Genomic DNA, 6,990 nt, shown 5'->3' on the forward strand with positions numbered 1-6,990 from the left:
GCAATAATACAGCAGCTACCGTTTGTTGCACTCTCCTCTGCGCTCAGCACTATGCTAAGAAGCACTGTGCCCTATACATTCCAGACTGAGCCACCCCCAGTGCCTCCTTGTTTCCACTCAGCAAGCACATTTGGCCTGTAATGCTCCATGTTTGCTAAAGTGACAGGGAGAGAAAAGCAGGCAAGAGGCTGCCCTCCGTCCTCTACCATATCCATGTCTGAATCAAGCTGGCTCTGGCTCTGTCAGTGCAAAGAATTTAACCTAGCATCAGCTTTCCCAGTACATCTTGACAAGCAGCATGCAACTCTCCAGAGAGGGGATTTTCAAAAAGCCAAGAATTAATTAATTTAATCAGGTTCCTGCACAGTTCAAGAAAAGCCTACGTGGGCAACAACTGGGAGGATAAGAGCAGCATCATGACAGCTTGCCACGTGGTGACTCCACAGAGTGTGTCTTTGTGCCTCCTGCCATCTGCACAGTTTCCATCCTGTGAAATCACTCTGCTGGGAAGGGGTGAGCTGAAAATGTGGTTGAGCTAATCCCTGTGCCACCAGAATACAGCAGCAGGACACACAGTGCCTGAAAAGGCCCCTAAAATTGCTCATTCATCTTCAAGAATGGCAGAGCTGGGAAGGCCCACCCTGACTGGCCAGCCACGGCATAAGCTGGAAGTACACACCAGAGTGACATGGGAAGCCACAGAAACACACAGACCTGCAGAGCCCTGCCTCAGGGGAAGCCCTGCTTTAGTTAGCTAGGGATGGATTCTGTGTGTACGTACATACACACTCCTGGTGGGTATCAATGAAAATCCAACTTCCTCTCCTCATTCTACAGATGGGGAACAGGGACAGAGGGCAAGAGATTTACTTCAGGATACACAGAAAGTTCAAGAAACAGCTGGGATGAAAATCCAGATATCCTGACTCCTAGTCCAGTGCTCTTACCATAATATCAGGCCATGCTCAACCGAGAGGAATACTAGTGCATGCATGCATGTGTGTATGTCAGGGAGTGGAGGAAGGTGAGGGAACATTCAGAAATAACGAAGCCACTTTTATTTGATTCATGCTCTTCATTTCACATTCTCTCCCTTTTCTTCCTATGTGATCACTGACTGGGTCCAAGCCTCACACTTTATAGATGAAGAGACTGAGGGCCAGAGTGGAGACGGAAATTGCTTTGGATTAGATTTAGGACCCAGACCTCTGTGCTTTCTTGCCTGTGTTCCTTCTACTACATTTTGACCCCTAAGAGACATCCTGAGATAAATATATTATCATAGATGGTATTTCATTATTATTCCTCCTACCAAGAGGCAAATCTTGTTAGAAACCGGAACACTCCCTGGTTCTATAGCATCAGGCTGCCCTGGGAGCTACTTTGACTGCTTTTTTTTTTCCAATCTAAACTTATATTTCAGGGTAGCCCTGGAAATATTGGTAAAGCCAGTGCTGCTAATACAGACAAACGATCGCAATCCTAAAGGGTAGTGTTGCACTGAAATAAATTATTTGCATAGGTGGGATTTCTCTTTTAATTTTACTATGTTAAGGTTACAAATTGTTTTCTGGCCTTTATGCATAATTAAATATAGATATTCTTGGAGATTAATGTCAGTTTAAATTTCAGCCTTTGCAAAGTAATTTGTTTGCATGTTCAATGAACAAGCCATTTCTTACTGGTTTCAAAGACCCAGGCTCATGCATCATGAATCAAGGTTGCCTTTATCAAAGCTAAAAAGGTCAGGCAAAGTAGGCTTCTAACGCTAGTTCAGCCATGCTCTACAAGAGAAAAATCAAGGTTTTGGTTCTCTGTCTTAAATACAAATACAACTAAATTTCTTTAGGCATAGGAATGATAATACGAATGATTCATCTGTTCCCTCTTCACACACACAAAACCAGTTAAATATTGCTTGCTATGGTTTGGCTGTGTTCACACCCAAATCTCGCCTTGAATTGTAATAATCCCCACATGTCAAAAAAGCTGGAGATAATTGAATCATGGGGGCGGTTTCCCCCATACTGTTGTTGTGGTAGTAATTCTCACAAGATCTGATGGTTTTATAAATGGGAGTTCCCCTTCACAAGCTCTCTTGCCTGCTGCCATGTAAGATGTGACTTTGCTTCTCCTTTACCTTCTGCCATGATTGTGAGGCCTCCCTAGCCATGTGGAAATGTGAGTCCATTAAATGTCTTTCCTTTATAAATTACTCAGTCTCAGATATGTCTTTATTAGCAGCATGAAAACAAGCTAATACATTGCTCATTATGCCACTGAGGATCAAACCATTGCGAGGACTTTGAACTATTCCTCTGCTCTCTGGGCCTCAGTTTCCTCGTATTACATATAAAGAGATCTCTGAAGTTCTTTCAGCTCTGATAATCTAAGGTAACTAGACATAGAAAGGTTATCCCTAGTGGTGACTTTAAATGACACTGGCTTGTCTTACAAAGCAGTTTTATAAGCCTTGAATAGTTTTAGGCCAAGCAATCACCAAGGACATTAGAGCCATGAGTTCTTAGGCAACCTTCTTTCTCTACCTTTCCTCCCTTGTCCTCTCCACTCTCAGAAAGATGTCAGCTGTCTCGGCCCCTTTCTCAACGGCTCCAACGATATTCCCACTCCTTTTAGACAGCCCCGTAGTTCCAGAAATCTCTTCCTCTCATGCATTTTCCAATCTCTTAGGGTTCCTCTACTAAATCTGCATGTACACTAGGGCTCATAAGGAGTTATTAGCCCATTGACAACACATGACCAAGATATACTGCTCAGCGAAAACAAGAACAGGTTATTAAGCAGGATATCTGGCATGACACTATTCCCCAATCAGCCACTCTTTCTGGCATGCATTAAGTGTAGCCTAGCCCAGGGTCTCTTTTGCTTGTCTCTCGAAGTTAACAAAGGAGAATTTTGGAGGTCATCTCACAAGTACTTACTAATGGGCTCTCTGTTTTATCTTTTTTTGCACTAATCTGAGGTATTAATATTTGCAGAAACTCTCCTTTTCAAAAGATGTTGAAACTCTACTTCAGTTTGAATTCCTTAAATGGTTAGGACCATAGGATTCAGAAAAGCAAAAAGCTTTAGAGTCTTAAGGTTCCATATTAGAAAGATTAGATAAGATTTAACAGTAAGCATGGAAAGGTCTAGAAGAGCGTTAGCAGTGAATCTGGAACTGAGGTGATCTCATGTAGAGTCCATCTGAGGCTAAGTGTTTTATGCTATTTTGTCATGTAATTCTAACAACTATTCCTTAAAATAAGGTATTTTCATTTCATTTTACAGATGAAGCAAAGAGAAACTAAGCTACTTACCCACAGTCAAAGCTAGCATATGGTAGAGATGAGTGGAGAAATTAACTCAGTCATTTCTTTCTAAAGCCTATGAACTCTACCTATGTTTTAGGGTCATGTGATGTTAAAAAAAAGCAATAGTCTAGGAATCTTAGACTTTAGTTCTAGTCTCAGGTTAACTACTAACCCTCTGACTCCCTGAGATAATGAAAACTCCATACTAGATCACCTCTTAGCTTACTGGCAGCTCTCAAATTTCTTCATTCTTAATAGAATCCAGAAAAGCTGCCAATTAACAGGTAGACAGAAGAGAAATGATGGTGATGGAATAGCCCAAGAAAACAGTGATGTTTCTATCTTGGGGAAAGAAAGTGGCACTCCATTAACAAATCGGGAAGGCATGATGATGGGTGTGGTTTCTGATTGGTGGGTCTAGAAGGTTGGCAACATACTCTTACAGGAATGTCCATGAGGTCTTTAAGACATCTAAGAAATCCCAGTTAGAAGGAGGGAGAAAGAAGACCTAGCAACAAAGAAAAGCAGTGAAAGAAATCACATAAATAACATACGAATTAAGCCAAGAAAGACAGCACTTTAAAATGGGAGGTAAAACAAAGTGGTCAGAGGTGGTGAAAACCAGGCAAGAGAGCCAAGTCACTCCCACTTGTGAACTCTCACAGCCTTTTCCCCTCTCTGAAGATATGTCTCTCCCCACACAGGCTCCCAAGGTAAGGGTGAATCTCCCCCTTTCTTTAGATGCCTGGTTGTAATAGGCACTCAGTGTTCTTCCACCAAATCGAATTGCACTGAGCTGACTGGTTTCTACCACCACAGCCTTATAGGCTGTCTCTTTACAAGCCAAGCCAACAGGCTTCCAAAAAGCAGACAGGCAGAAGCAAACAGCTACAAACCAAAGCACTATCTTTAGGAAAAGAAAATGCCATGTTGGCCCTCTCAACCAAACATGCATAGGCCTGGATACCATCTTTAGCTGCATCGTCTATGAATGAGAACAGAAAGAGCAGTGTCAAAAAGACCTGCAAAGATACAGGATGTGAGTAGAGACCAATAAAGCTGCAATGGGGTGTGTTTTTCCAGAGAGAAAGTTGGTGGAGAGATGGAGATGGGAGGGTGGTGGCTGGCGGTGTATGTGAGAAGAGGCCTAGGGACGGATGAGAATAACAAAAATTAAATAAATAAAAAGGCAATTTCATTGTCATTTCAATTTGGGAACCCAAACTGTATTGTTTTCTTTATTTTTCAAACATACTTGAAAGATATAAACACAAGAGCAAAAGCATAATAAAATCTTGTCAATATTCTGAATCAGTTGTCAACGGAGCCATCCCTCAAACACAGCTGTCATTTGGTGTGCCAGCTTTCTGGGAAAGAGGCTTGTACGTGCCCAGAATCATTGTCACACTGTTGGGGGATTGTATGAAGACAGCCCAAGTAAGGCAGGCTAGGATGTGGGCTCCATAGGCAAGATGCATGTTTCAGAGCCTTTTGGGCAAAAGCTCCAGGATCTAGAAAGTCAAAGCAGGTGTCAAAAACATGTAAAGGTTCCAGGAAATTCCAAGGAAAAAAGTATGCAAGACACCAGCTAGTAAAACTGGTCCATGACAAAAAATTCAGGCAGTTAATCATGCCTGTGGAGTCAGGAAGATTGCAAAGGTCTGAGTAGGCCAGTAATCTGGAATAAAGGTGTATAAGGAAAGTTCTGGCATCAATCACTGCAACTTAAACAGGAAGCCTGGTCCCAAGCCTTTCTCCAGTTCTGCTTTCTCTGGATGTCCACATGGAGCTGGGATATAGCTGGGCTTGGGCCCAAGGATGCCACAGAGAAAGAACTGTTGGATCTGGAGGCCCAGGGCCTTATGGCTTTTTCTGATATCGGGATTGAAGGATTGAGCATCATTCACCTTCTCCCTAAAAAAAAAAGAGGGGTTTTGCAGCATTGCAACTGTGTGCTTTTTTTTTTTTTGAGATGGAGTTTCACTCTGTCACCCAGGCTGGAGTACAGTGATGCGATCTTGGCTCACTGCAAACTCCGCCTCCTGGGTTCAAGGGATTCTCCTGCCTCAGCCTTCTGAGTACCTGGGATTACATGACATGCATGCACCACCACATCCGACTAATTTTTGTATTTTTAGCAGAGACGCGGTTTCACCATGTTGGCTGGGCTGGTCTCAAACTCCTGACCTCAAGTGATCTACCTGCCTCGGCCTCCCAAAGTGCTGGAATTACAGGCGCAAGCTACAATGCCCGGCCAACTGCAACTGTGTTCTAAGCAACCAGACACTATAGTGAAGGCCACATAGGGTCTCATCTTTCCTTTCTGTAAAACAGGTAAAGGGGTAAGAATTATACAATAGTATCATTCAAAGCATCTGACTCCAAGTTTGACTGATTTAATCAAAAATCTTAAGAATAGCCCTGTTAGTACTAGGTCTGATACTCAAAGTCTCCTGAGTGTTCCATCAAAGAAATGAAAACACACACACATATAGCTTCTGTTCGTTCATTTGCACACTTTTTCCTCTTTCTTTTAGATTTAACATCTTTTAAGTCCTCTCTATTCTAGATTGCTTAGCCTACGAATTAATCATTTGCGATACTCTTAAACACAGGTAGCTGACTGTATGTCTAATGATATGGTGTAAGTTGTAGGGTCCCTGCCAAGGGTGGTATGTAGTAGTGCAGAGTGACTCCAGTAGTGTGACAGCTCAAGATGGTAGCAGGGTTCACTGCAAATCACCTCCTATCTTACAAAAGTGATCATGCTGTATGTTCTTCTGCATATGCATTGCCCAGCATGATACTATGTATAAGGTAGTCAAACCATTGATATTGCTGAATAAGAGAAGGAATAAATATATATATGAATGGATGATCAAACACACCTAAGATGAAAGGGTGGTATCAGGTGATGGGCCTGGGTAACTTACACAAATACCACATTCATCCTTGCTCCTCTTGAAAAGAAACCTCAATGCAGACCATTTGCTTTATGAAAGGAACAAAGTGGACCCATATGTCCACATTGGTGGGGAATTAAAAAGATAGAAAAGAATTGAGTTTATAAGAATATTGGTAGGACCAAGACACTTGGGGCATCCCATAAAGGCAATTTCAGTTTGGACTAAAAGAAGGCAAATATGAATTCACAGAATGAATACTTGAGCTGTAAGGTACCACTAAGCTTATCCAACTTCTCTCTCATTTTACAGATGGAGACCCTGAGGCTCAGAAGGGAGGTACGACTTGATGTAGATCACATAGCTCGACCCTGTGGGGAGTCGAGCAAAAAATCTTGGATTGAGAATAACCTGGGCTTTGGGAACCTGGACAAACCGAAGAACATAGTGAAAAATGGCTCCAAACCTAGTCTTCATATCCATGTATGGACCCAAGAGTCCCTTCCTGGTAACTCACTTGGCCCCTTACACATCCTAACATCTGCTAGACAACAGTTTCTGGTGCTCTTGGGAAGGGACATGCACTGCTGTCATGAGAACTTACTGGGCAGGGTTGGGCTAATGGGGGAGTAGGACAATAGTTAGCAGTTAGATGGAAGCAAACACCCACAAAGCTTTTGTATCTCCATTCATTCCCACTGGGGCCCTCCCTTTATCTTCCAGTTCCTCCCACCTTTAGCAACACAGTGGGGAGAGATGGTCAGGAACTATGG

The 6,990-nt window shown here is 42.6% G+C and overlaps 1 protein-coding gene across 6 annotated transcripts in view; it reads right to left on the minus strand.

Moving 5' to 3' along the window:
* HS6ST2 (heparan sulfate 6-O-sulfotransferase 2) overlaps window positions 1-6,990 on the minus strand; it is a 320,588-nt gene that overhangs the window by 106,837 nt on the left and 206,761 nt on the right. The gene's annotated exons all lie outside the window — the stretch shown is intronic.

Source organism: Callithrix jacchus, chromosome X (genome assembly GCF_049354715.1).
Source record: "Callithrix jacchus isolate 240 chromosome X, calJac240_pri, whole genome shotgun sequence".
Taxonomy (NCBI): domain Eukaryota; kingdom Metazoa; phylum Chordata; class Mammalia; order Primates; family Cebidae; genus Callithrix; species Callithrix jacchus.